This window comes from Lynx rufus, unplaced genomic scaffold (assembly GCF_022079265.1).
Source record: "Lynx rufus isolate CCGP_SWC_20201006 ecotype Redwood Valley unplaced genomic scaffold, mLynRuf1.p SCAF_8, whole genome shotgun sequence".
Classification (NCBI taxonomy): domain Eukaryota; kingdom Metazoa; phylum Chordata; class Mammalia; order Carnivora; family Felidae; genus Lynx; species Lynx rufus.
In genome coordinates, this window is record NW_025814896.1 from 116,461,752 (window position 1) to 116,475,011 (window position 13,260).

Sequence of the window (13,260 nt, forward strand, 5' to 3'; positions counted from 1 at the left end):
GTCGGTTAAACATCCAACCCTTGATTTTGGCTCAGGTCATGATCTCGTGATTTGTGAATTTGAGCCCCGCTCTGAGAGTGTGGAGCCCACTTGGGATTCTCTCTCTCTTCCTCTCGCTCTCTCAAAATAAATAAATTTTTAAAAAATTACAGATGTGGCAAATTCCATGAAATGGAGTAAGTGTTGCAAATGTTACCAGTGAAGGCTGTCTCGGTGTGTGGGGTTCATCACGATCCCTCTAGTGACACCCCATAGACAAACACTTAGCCTTTTAATAACTAAACCTGGCTTCCCTTGGCCTGATCGCTGCCCTTAGTAACACAAAGTGTTCTACGGAGTGAGGAGTCCTCATCCCGAGACCTTGTTGCCCCGAGTGCCAGGAGGAACCATCCAGCTTGGTCAAGCCCCAGGTGAGGCAACCCAGCTGCTTAGGGCACAAAATTTAAGGAGGCAACACTCTGGGGTTAGTGACAGTGCAGGATGGTCCTTGCAGGAACCTAAGGATGAGAGCGTCCTTCAATCCCATGCTCTTGATAGGATACTCACTCTCAGGACAGGGGTCGTGATAGATTTCAGGGCCCTGGGCTCTTTTGCCTTTGTGGACCCCTTCCTCCTTAAAAATACATATATTAAAAATTATATTTTCAAACCATGTTAATAAAAAGACTAATATAACCTAAGCTGGATTATATTCACATTTTTCCTCTGATTTGAAAATAAAACATTTTAATGGCCCCTAAAATTGTCCTAGACCCTAGGCTCTGTTCTTAGTGGCAAAGCTGCCCATGGCAAGGGGTTGTGCAAACCCGAGAGCGAGCCCTCCTGAATTCTGCACCTTAGAAGCCTCACTTGCCTCACCCTAGTCCCAGCCCTGGGCACAGGAGCATTCAAAATCCCTACATTGAAACCTCTGTTGAGTGATTTTATTTCCTTCCCTTCTCTGTCTGAGCTTCGGTATCCACATGTTTAAAACAGTTACAATGAGTTGAGAGGTGTTTGTTGCAATATGAATAGGGGAATATAATAAAATCACCATGTGATCCAGCAATTCCACTCCTAGGTCATAGCCCACAGAACTGAAAGCAGGGACTCAAATAGATACTCGCACAGCTGTGTTCCTAGCGTCATGATTCACAATAGCCAAAAGGTGGAAACAATGCAAATGTGCACCGACAGATGGATAGACAAAATGCGATATATCCATACCATGGAATGCTATTCAGCTGTAAAATGGAGGGAAATTCTGAAACAGGCAACATGGATGAATCTGAAAACATTATGCTAAGTGAAATAAACCAGACACAAAAGGACAAATGTTGTAGGATTCCACTTATATGAAGTGCCTAGAAGAGACAAATTTGTGGAAACAGAAAGTAGTTTATAGTTTCTGTTGGAGGTGATGAAAACGTTCTGGAAATGGACAGTAGTGATTGCGATTGCACAATATGGTCAATGTACCTCATGCCACTGAATCAGACACTTAAAAATGGTTAAAATGGTACATGTTATGTCTAGTTTTACCACAATAAAAGAATGTATACATAATCATCTTGCAAAGGGCAAAATGTCCTACAAAAGAAATCGCTGTTATCATTATTGATAATTGCTGTATTGCTGTGGTAGATGAGCATTCCAAAGTTCACAGACCAGACAGACAGACGGGCATAAAACTGCTTTGTAAACACAGCCTTCTCCAGCCTGGACCTGTTGCTCACCACCCACTGTAGCCGCTGATTTAATGACCGAGTCCAAGAATGCATGGATGCTGGCCAAGATTCTAGAAGCCCTGGGTATCTCAGAGCATGCACTTTCACCTGGGAGACCTGCCATTCCCTGCCTTCCTATAGCCTTTCCTCTAAGGGACCAGGGATACGGGGTTGGCTGAGAGATCTAAGACAGCCTTGGAGTTGATGGCATGAGGGGTGAGAGGTCAGGTTACCCAGCAGGCCCTGATGGTGGGTACTTTGTGCTGAACTTGGCCTGATCTGGCTTCCTGGCTTGGGAAGAAGGTCTTGGTATCTGAGCAGAAAGGAGAGCTCTGGGGGCATTAAGACCTGGGATGGAGGCCCACAGGCCTCGGTGTGGGAGCTAGACTTCCCATGAGCAAAAACCCTATTTGTCTAGATGAATCTTACAAAACACCCCTAAAGGGGTGAGGCGGGACAGGGGAGTCCCAGGATGGAAGGACACTTCACAAATTCACCACAGAGTTTCTTCTGATAACAAGTCTATCCAACAAGTGCGATTTTGGTTCCAGGGACACCCTGGCTCTCAAGGGGAGCCTGTGAATTCTCCGGAGTTGGCAAGCAATTTGTTGGTATTTGTGGGGAAAAAGCCTATAGGTCCCATTGGATTCCCAAAGGAGCCCGTGACCCAAAAACTACTTTTAAAACCACTGTTCCTGTGAATTTAGGATCTGTTCTTAGAGACCAGTATTGGACCTGTACCCAGTTTTCAGGGGGTATAGGGATTCCTCCAAATGGGGTGTTGGGCTGCACACATCAGGCAGGAGAGAGATGATGCTTTAGGAAGGGTCACTGCTTCATCTTCCTAGTTTCTTAAGTGAAACAGTTGGTTTTTAAACAAGCAAATTTTACATCGGTGCACGAATGCTGGCCCCAAGCGATAGGACGTCTCCTTGTTGACCATGATCTCCTCCTCCTTCCTCCTAGCTTCTGTGTGTGTAAATGACATGCCCAAGTCCCCAGTCAGACCAGAGTATTGAGCCCACAAAAGAATGACCCCCCCCCCCCGCCCCAAGCCCCACTGATCCCAGTCTATTTTAAGCCCCAAACAGAGTCCTAGGCCATCTGTAGAGACTCTGGGCCAGGCTGGCAAGTATCAGGCAAACACCAGCTTGTGTGGCCCTGCTTGTCCCTGCACAGGAGGCAGTAAGGAGAAGGGTCATAAGGCATGGGTAATTTAAAGGCTCTGAAGAGTGACTCAGACATTCCAATGGGGCTTTTCTTTTTCCTCTTTGTTGATGTGTGAAATGCAATTGCAGTCACTTTTTCCAATGAGTTGATAAACCACGATTATCTGTGGCAGCTTGTGAGCCAGGGCCATCTTGAACAACTCCACATGCCAACATTTTTCTCTCTCCCGCCCCCAACACCTAAGATAACCACCCAAGGCTAAGGCCAGAGGTATCTTGGTCCCAGGAATTGTAACAAAGGTGCAGGGTGCAAGTGGTCACAGGCAGTTGTCTGAAAAGAGTGGTCCCATGGAGGGTTGTAAGCTTGTGAGCTCAGACCTGTCCCACCCCCATTCCTCTGTCACCTGGCATAAAGGAAGAGCAGACAAACGGCTTGTTGTGCATCAGAGAGGAGGTCATCAAGGAAGGGAAAGACCTACATCGTTTGGTGAGCACCTTCTGTGGGTCAGGAGCTGAGCTGACTGTCCCCTTCCCTCCATGTGTGTCATTTCATGTAATCCTCTTGACAGTAGAGGACTACTTGAATCTGAACGCATACCATATGCCAGATATTGTACATACCCGATCTTTACAGCAATTACCCCAACTGGTTATGGTCTCCCTCCAGTTTACCCAGGAGCAAACTGAAGCACAGAGAATTAAATCACAGGGTCAGCAAGTGAATGGCAGGAGAGTAAGGGTCTTGAACCAGGTCTAACTCTGAAATCCATCCTTTTGCCCCACACAAGGCTGCCTCCCATCAAGAGCTGGCCTTGTTGGCCCATGATGGCCCATATGCCCAGCTATGGCCACAGAATTGAGCCTTCCAGGGATTTCACACAATGTAGCGGCTCTTGGTTTCCTCCTTCCAAAGAGACACAGGCTTCCAAAGAGAACCTCCTGTCCTCATCAACTGGTTCCTAATCAATAGACCCGCTAGGCAATGGCAATGGACCAGAGGAGCTGGGGAGCCCTGCTGGGTGTCACTGAGTCTGCTGTACAGTCTGTCTTCTCCCAGATGAGGAGACAGGATGATGGACCCTCAGATCGGCACTGGTTTGCCAGGGGCATAGCCCTCACCTCTGGGGGGGAGGTTCTCTTCGGTGGCAGGACTGTTGGGGGACCTCCTCTGCCCCCCCCCCAGCCAGAACCCCAGAGCCTAAACCTGGCTGGCGGCCATTGGGTAAAGGATTGAGAAGTGAGCCAGGACTGGGGTGGTTCTTCTGCAGGCTGTTTAAAGACCTTCTAGCCAGTGGGCACTTCTCACTTCTGGTGGGAAGCCACACTGTAGTCCCGGGCTGTGGTGGTGCAGCCAGCCTGGGGTGGGGTAGTAACAGCAGTGAGAGATGGAAGTGATGTTTGGGAAGGAAGTTCTGCTGAAGGGCTGACTGCTCAGGGAAAGGAATCAGAGGACTTGGCTGTGAACAAGAGATAGGAGACAGAGAGTTTTTTCAGTGGACTTTCTGGAGCACCTGGCTGGCTCAGTCAATTAAGCATCTGACTTTGGCTCAGGTCATGATCTCAGGCTTCCTGAGTTCGAGCCCCGTGTCAGGCTCTGTGCTGTCAGTGCAGAATCTGCTTCAGGTCCTCTGTCCCTCTTGTTCACACTCTCTCAAAAATAAACATCAGGGGCACCTGGGTGGCTCAGTCGGTTAAGCGTCCGACTTCGGTTCAGGCCATGATCTCACAGTTTGTGGGTTTGAGCCCCGCATCGGGCTCTGTGCTGACTGCTCAGAGCCTGGAGCCTGCTTCAGACTCTGTGTCTCCCTCTCCCTCTGCCCCTCCCCTGCTCTCTCTCTGACTCTCTCTGACTTTCAATAATAAACATTAAAAAAAAATTTTTTTTAGGGGCGCCTGGGTGGCGCAGTCGGTTAAGCGTCCGACTTCAGCCAGGTCACGATCTCGCGGTCCGTGAGTTCGAGCCCCGCGTCGGGCTCTGGGCTGATGGCTCAGAGCCTGGAGCCTGTTTCCGATTCTGTGTCTCCCTCTCTCTCTGCCCCTCCCCCGTTCATGCTCTGTCTCTCTGTCCCCAAAATAAATAAACGTTGAAAAAAAAATTTTAAAAAAAAAAATTTTTTTTTAATAAACATTAAAAAATAAAATGGACTCTTCTAGTTCAGTTTGTACTAAAGACTGGGTGAGGTTTGCACTCCCCAAGGTGAGTTTTATTTAGACCCAAAAGCTTAACATTCACAAGTTTAAAAAGAGGTAGAGAGGGAGGGATAGACACTTTACCCCCAAAAAGCCTTGGTGCCGTGAATTTAAAACTGCCACTAATACTGTGGGACTCTGAGCTACTTTCTCATCATTAAATTGAGACCAACACTCCTCAAAGTGGGCTTTGTTTTGTGTGTGGCTGGGGAGGGGGGGCTAGTTCAGGAATCACTTCAATATTAAATCCACTGGAATTAACAGTCTTTTCTTTTGACTGCTTTTAGAATTTTCTTTTGGTCTCAGTTCTAGGTTTTATTTATTGTATCTTATTTGACAGAGAGAGAGCATGAGCAGAGGAGAGGGGCAGAGAGAGAGACAGAGAGACAATCTCAAGTCACAACCCTGGGATCATGACCTAAGCCAAAATCAAGACTCTGATGCTCAATCGACTGAGCCACCCAGGAGCCCCATCAGTTGTTCTTTATTTTAATTTGTTGCATTTAGGTGTGTATTTCTCTTCAACTTTTGAGCAAGGGGTGGGAGGTCGGGTGGCGGTCCAGGAGCCTTCTCGAATTTGTGGGACATTGTAGTTAATCATTTATGACAAATTCTCATCCATTTCCTTGCTGGACATTGTAACCCTTTCATGTTTTCTCATCTGCTTCTGAAGCCCCAACTGGATGTGTACCAGATACTCCAGCTCTGCTCTGTCTCTACCCAGTGTTTTCATACTTTTTTCACCTCTTTATCCTCAAAGTTGTGGAGGACAATGTTTGGCACATAGAAAGCACATGATAAACCATTACCTTTCCCGGTAAAGGTGGGCAAACATAATTATTTGGGCAGGTGGGGGAACCTTCTATTTAAAAGACAAACTGGAGGAAAAAAAGAAAAATGAATCACTGCAAAGTATATTTATATGAAGAATGAGGATTTTTGAACGGTCCTCTATACCTTTGCTACTCAAGGCGGTTTTCCTGGGCTGGCAGCATTGGCCTCACTCAGCAGCTCATTAGAAATGTAGAATCTCGGGGCACCTGCGTGGCTCAGTCAGTTCAGCGTCTGACTTCAGCTCAGATCATGATCTCACGGTTCCTGAGTTCCAGCCCCGCATCAGGCTCCCTTTCTCTCTCTCTCTGCCCTCCACCAGCACCCCCCCCCCCCAGCCCACTGCTTGCTCTCCCTCTCTCTCTCAAAAATAAATACACATTAAAAAAAGAAAGAAATGCAGACTCTCTGGCCACCCCGGACCTCCTGAATCAGAATCTGCGTTTTAATAAGAGCCCCAGAAAATGCATACACACTGTAAAGTTTGACAAGAGCTTCTCCCTCACAAACTTGGCTGAGGGTATTAGAATTGCCTGAGGAATTTCTGAAACTACTGGCACCTGGGTCTCATTCCCAGCGACCCTGACTTCACCGGTCTGGGGTGAGTCCTGGGCATGGAGAGGTTTTTTGGTTTTTATTTGTTTTTTAAGCTCCCCTGGTGATTCTAATGCACAGCAAGCCCTGAGGCATATTCAGGTGTGAGGGGCACCTGGGCCGGGAGAAGCAAAAGAAACAGAGGTTCCCTGCCTTTCCCAGCCAGCCGGAGTCTGTCCTGGGTTTCCCCAACCCCCGCCCTAAGGAGGCCACAGGGCTTAGAGGAAGGAATTTGCCCTGGGATTCTGGGTTCTAATCCAGTTCTGCCTCCCCTCCACAGGCTATGTTCCTGAGCCCAGTAACCACCAGTCAAATGTAGGACTAAGTGAAAAATCCCCTTTTGATTCCTGGTGTCCTTACTGGAAAATGAGGCTACTTACTCCCTCTAGCCACAAGATCTGCCGAAGGGGGCCTCTCCCAGTCCACACCCCAAGCGTCTTCAATAGGGAAGGTGTGTGTGCCCCTAGAGGGTACAGAGCACGTGATTCCATTGACGTGAAGGCGGCAGGAGTCAGAAGAGTGGTTACCCTTGGGGGGGGGGGGGTAATGGGCAGCCAAGGGGGCACTCAGAAGGCTTCTGGGGTGTGATAGCATTCTAGATCTAGACCCGGCTGGTGGTTTAATGGGTGTATAAACCTTCGCTGAGCTATTCATCTGGGAATTGAACACTTTATGTAAATTATACCCCAATTAAAAACAAAGAGCAAGTAATGCTCACAGCATGCCCCGGGGGAATCAAAAGTTCAAATCGCTTGACCGCCAGGAGCTGATGATATCAGCTAGCTTGGGAGCTTAAAGCAGAAACTGGGGAGAGGGGGAGAGAGTGAGAGCCAGAGACCCGGATAGACGTGGACAGAGAAGGTGCTTCTGGGAATAAGTTGGCCCAAATTCCAGGCAGTCAAATTAGTCCTAGGAGAAAAGGGTGGGGTTTGGCCTCTAAGTAGGGTGACCGGTTTGCCCAGGACTCCTGGTTTTAGCACTGGAAGTTCTGTATGCTGGGAAACGTCTCAGGCCAAGGCAGGGGGGACTGGCCTGGCTCCGGGCCGGCAGAGCCCAGGGAGAAGCCCCCTGCACCCAGAGTCCCCCGAGTCATTCAGGAGGAGCCCGTGATGGGTTAGGTAGATAGGCTCTCTCCTCTTCGGCCAGAGGTGGGTGGATTCACACCGAGTCTGAGAGATGGCAGCGGCCACCTCCTCCTAGGCCCTTCCGAGTTCCCCCACCTGCATTATGTCCCCACAGTCTCCACCCTCACAGGGCCCATCAGGCTACTTTGCAATTGTTTATTTGCTTATTGGTGTTTTTCTTGGCTTTGAGCCCCTGGGGGGTATGGGTGAGGCTTCCTTGCCTTTGCACGCTGTATTCTAGCTCTGCTCGGGGCCCCAGCACCAGTGCCTGGGGGCGGGGGGGGGGGGGGGGGAGAAGCTTTTAATCTTTTTGTGCCACGGATCCTCCCCGAAGCTTTGAAGAAGTTTTAATCCTCAGAAGAATGCTTCCAATGCATAAAATAAGATGGGGAGGGTCACAAATCTATTATTCGGAGATACTGCTATCAACAGATTTCTTTAAGTGCCTTCGTGATCGAGTCTTAACCGTTGTCCTTCAGTAATGCTCAAACAGAACCCAGAGGCAGGTGTGATGTCGAGAAGCCATGACTACAGATGGTGTTGCGGGATCCCTGCCGCCCCTGGGCCCTGGAGGGGAGAAGACGCGGGATTTCCACTGGTGCCCATCCGAGGTGCCGCTGGCTGGCCCGGCTGCGGGTTGCCGCCTACATTCCTACTAGAGGGAACCCCGGTTTCACTTAGCAGTTAATGAAAATACAGGGGTATATTTTTGCCCCATCCAAATCCACGTGTGCCCCTGAGTTCTACCCATAGACTTTAGGTTAAGAAGTACTGGGTGAGTGAAGGCAAGTCAGATGTAAACTGTGGAGTGCAGTGCCCCTTGAATGTTGCTAGTGCTTGAGGGACGTGGGTGCTTCTGGGATGGGCAGGGGGGGTGGAGAAGCAGGCTAAAGCCCGCTGATTAGCTGGCAAACTTTGAGGCCAAAAGCAAACAGGGGAGCCTGGTCTCCGCAGCTCAGAGCTGGCTGCAGGCTCTCAGTAAGCTTTGTGGTAGTAAAATAACATTTGGGGAGACCCTGGCCACCTCCCTCCATTCCCCAGGGTGTGGGAGGACACAGGGCTGGTAGAGCCAGTCTCTGCAGCCTGGAGAGAGGCCTTTGGGGAACAGCGGGAGGTGCTTTGGGGTCAGCCCCATGTCAGACCACCGCCTGGCTAAGGCAGAGGCTTTGAGGGCTGCTGGGAAGGTCTTGTCCATCCCTTACAGTTCCCTCCCTGAACACCCCCCTGAGGAAGACAAGCTTCAGGTAAACCCTTCTCTTTTGGGGCAAAAGTCCACCTCGAGGGAGGTGGTACATTCAGACCTCAAGGTCTTAGCAGGAGTGATTTTTTTTATATCACCCTGTACAAGAGTGCAGGGGACCAGAGACCCGGGGTCGGGGGTGGGGGTGGGGGGGCAAGCAGCCCCACTCCTGGCACCGGCCCAAGTGACCGCCAGCTGGAAAACTGCCTTCTAATTAGCCATCAGGAAATCAAGGCAAAGCACAGCGCCAAGCAGCATGACCCCAGCCACAGCCTGGTGACATTTCCACCCTGTAGACGGCATGCCCCTGCCCTGCACAGTGGGGCTGCAGACCCCATGGGTTATTTTTATCTAATGCTGCTATTGTTGGTCATTGAGTAGCTGCTGTGGTGGGTTCCAGCAGCCGTGAGCTTGCAGCAAGGGTTTCCTGTGCAGCTTCCTCCTCCTCCCTCTCGAGAGGCTCCCTCCCTCCACCAAGGCTCTCTGGCAACCTGAGGGCTCCTTGGAGCCTAACCCTGGCCTTGGAGGCTGCCAAGGGCCCTGTGGCCTGCCCTGGCTCTTCCCCCGAAGCCCCACTGCCTCTGCAGAGAAGGGGGTAAAGCTGTTACTTCCAGTTATCTCTCTCACACTCCAACGCTCTAGAAGATAAAAGCACTGCTTTCTAGCAAGCCAGGTTCTCCAAGTCAGTGGCTCTCAGAATGTTTTAACTGTGACTTACAGCAAGAAAAAGATTTTTCATGACCTGGTACACACATCGTAGCTATGTAGAAATGAAAGTTTTCAGAGAATAACAACCTTCTATGTCTGCTGCACTCTGGTTTTTACCCCCCCTGTACTGTTCTGGGTTTTCCTAGTTAGGATTCTGGTTGCAACCCACAAATAAATAGATTTCACAACCCAGTAAGGATTCATGATTCCGTTTGAAAAATGCTGTAGCAGATCGCGCTTTCTGGAGCTAGTGCTCTTTTCTGAACGAAGGAAGGGCCCTGGAGTGTAAAGAGGTCTTCTGAACTAGGCACCGTCCTGGTTTGGAGTTCTGTTCATTTTGCAGAAAAGGAAGCCAAGGCTCCACCAGCCTGAGTAGCTTGCCCACAAATCAGCCACCGGGGAACATGGCAAATGTTACAAACCAGGACTTCCCCCCACCCCTCAGGAAGCCAGCTCTTACACATTTACCAGTGCACCCTTGATTCCAACCCTGTTCTTTCTGGTTCCAAAGTCAGTGTTATTTCAAAGCCTGCTGACCTCAGCTTCCTCATCTGTAAATAACATTAAAAATGCCCACTTCATGGGAAAAATTATATTCCCGGAGTACATTCTGGTAAGAGGGACAGTGACTGGAAGGGAACAAAAATGCAAATAATTATCTGCCTCTGTGATGGATTTGACGTGAGGTCCCAAACTCCACCGTCTTGTGTAATTTCCATCACTGCTAAATGGAGTTTGCATAGAAAAAAAAAATCTCTCTATAAAAACTCATGCTTTGCAAAACTGTTGAGAATTAGAAGAAATGAAGGTAAATCTGTAGCCCGGTGCTCTGTAAATGGCAGCCAATGTTCGACAAGAGGGAATCCACGTTTTTCTAATTGGAAATAGCAAAGGAAGTATTGCAAATGAATTGCATTTCAAAGTAGGACCTTCTTTGCAGGTAGAAGGGAGTATTTTGACAAATATTCTGATGCATAAACTATAGCGACACACATAGCCTACATTAGTCACTAATTTTCAAAATTCTAGAATAAAGGCTTACAGCCTCACATTTATTCAGTCCGGCACAATGGTGCCCCTCTATCTGACAGCGGCCTTGGCCTGTCTGGAACTCTTTCCCATTTGTGGCCACCCTGCTCTCCCAGGGCCACACAGGAGTCTGTATCGTCATCCTCATCATATTTATAATAACTGCTCTATCAGTTTCCCACGGTGGCTGTCACAAATTACTACAAATTGTATGACTTAACACAAATGTATTATCTTACCGCTTTAGAAGTCAGAGGTCTGAAATAGGTGTCACTGGGCTAAAATCAAGATGTTGGCAGGGCCGTGTACCTTCCGGAGGTTTCAGGGAGAACCGTTTCCTGGCCTTTTCCATTCTCTAGGGGCCCCTGCATTTCTTGGTGAGTGGACCCTCCTCCTCAAAGCCGGCAGCATTTCACCTATGGACTTCTCTCTGGCACTCACTTTTCTGCTTCCTCGTTTCATTATAAGGACCCTTGTGATTAGATTGGGCTCACCTGGGTAATCCAGGGTCTCCCAAGCCAGGCAGCTGATTAGCAGCCTCAGTTCCACCTACAGCCCTAATTGCCACTTTTCCCACGGAACCTAGCATATTCACAGGTCCCTGAGATTGGGACGTGATCATCTTTATTCTGCCCACCACAACGTTTCACATTTTGAGTACTTACTATGTACCTGGTACAGTTCTAAGCATGTTACTTATAAAAATGCATTTAAATTTTGCCATAACTCTAAGAAGTAGGTATCCATTTCATAGATGAGGAAAGTGAGGCACAGAGAGGGAAAGTAAATTGTCCAGGCTACACAGCTAGTAAGAGGCAGGGCTGAGGTACAGATTCAGGAGTCTGGTCTCAGAGCCCATTTTCTTAAGCTATAACCACCTTTTAGCCACTGAAGGACAGATGTACAAATCAAATGCCACTTAATTTAATCCTCATTTGGTGATCCAGGCGCCCTTATGGGATGTGATAGTGCCTCAGGTCAATTAATACTGACTGTACTTTGCCACTGGTTGAACAACTTTGGATGGGCTGACCAGTGGATTTCCAGGGGCTAAGATGTTTGACAAGTCTGCTTCCTTACCCAGTGGGCCTCTCACAATGGCCAATAGTGATTCTAAACTCTGGTCTGTGGTATCTGACCTCAGCTACTTCTCTTTCTCTCCACTTCAGCCATTGTAGCTTCACAGACATTCCTCAAAAAAACAAAACAAAACAAAACAAAAAACCACAAAAACAAAAACAATAACAACAACAACAACAAAAAAAAAAAAACAAGTCAATTTCTACCACAGGGCCTTTGCACTTGCTAGCATCCCACCTGGAATCTCTTTCCAGTCTACACAAGACTCAACCATCACTTCAAACAGGTCTCTGACCAAGGATCAAAAAGGAGCCACGCATCAGGCCCACCTTGGTGGGTCTCCCCTCTCCTCTCCAATATTTTGTTGGAAAAAAGACATTAAAATTTTCTTCTTTTCCCTGCTTTCCCCCTTCATGGTGGTGAACAAAAGGGGCAGACTAAGGGAGTTATATTTGTAGGTAGGGAGGTGTCTTCACCTTGAGGTTCCCCTTGGCTCTGCAGTGTACAAATGACCCAGAGCAAAAAGCAGGGGACAGAAGCCAGGGGCTAGTTTCTTAACTGCCAGCTCTTTAAGGGGAAGAGAGAAAAAAGTCTTGACTTACGGGGCACCTGCTGAGTACTCAGTCTTCACATCTCTGTGCAAGATGTACTAGAAAAGAACACTGTTGATACTGGATATTAAGAAATTGACCCAGAATTACATTTTTTTTAATGTTTATTTATTATATTTTGAGAGAGAGAGAGACAGAGTGTGAGCCAGGGAGAGGCAGAGAGAGAGAGAGAGAGACACAGAATCTGAAGCAGGCTCCAGGCTCTGAGCTGTCAGCACAGAGCCCGACACGGGGATCAAACCCACGAACTGTGAGATCATGACAGCCGAAGTTGGACACTTAACGGCTTGAGCCACCCAAGCACCCTGGCCCTGAATTACATTTAGAGGGGCTGAGTAGGACTTGAACACAAGCCCGCCTGACTAACACAGGAAAGTTTCTCTTCCTTTAGGGAGAGAGGAGGTGAACTGGGATAAGGGGGGGACAATATTGAAGCAAGTGACCAACCACAGGGAAAAAAACTTTTTTTTTTCTGAATGAGTAATTATTGTATTTAGAAACTCACAAGGAGACAATGGGAAACAGAAGTGAAGCCTTTGTTTCTGTCCCTAGGGGATATTTGCATATGGATACGCAATTGTTTTAGCACCACTTGTAGAAAAGGCTCGCTTCTCCACTGAGCTGTCTCAGCACCTTTGTCAAAAATTAACCGACTGTACTTGTGTCTGTTTCTGGACTCCCTAGTCTGTTCTATGGATCTATTTGTCTATCTTGATGCTAATACTACACTGTTTTGATTACTGTAGCTTTGTAGTAAGGTTTGAAGTTGAGATTTGGATCATCTAACTTGCTTCTTTTTCAAAGTTGTTTTGGCTTTGCATTTCCATATGAATTTCAGAATTCAGATTGTGGATTTCTGCAAATAAAGCTTGCTGTATTTTGACTGAGTTGAATTTATAGAACAATTTGGAGACAACTGCCGTCTTAACATAGAATCCTCAGATCCATGGAACATGGTATACCTCTCTGTTGATGGAG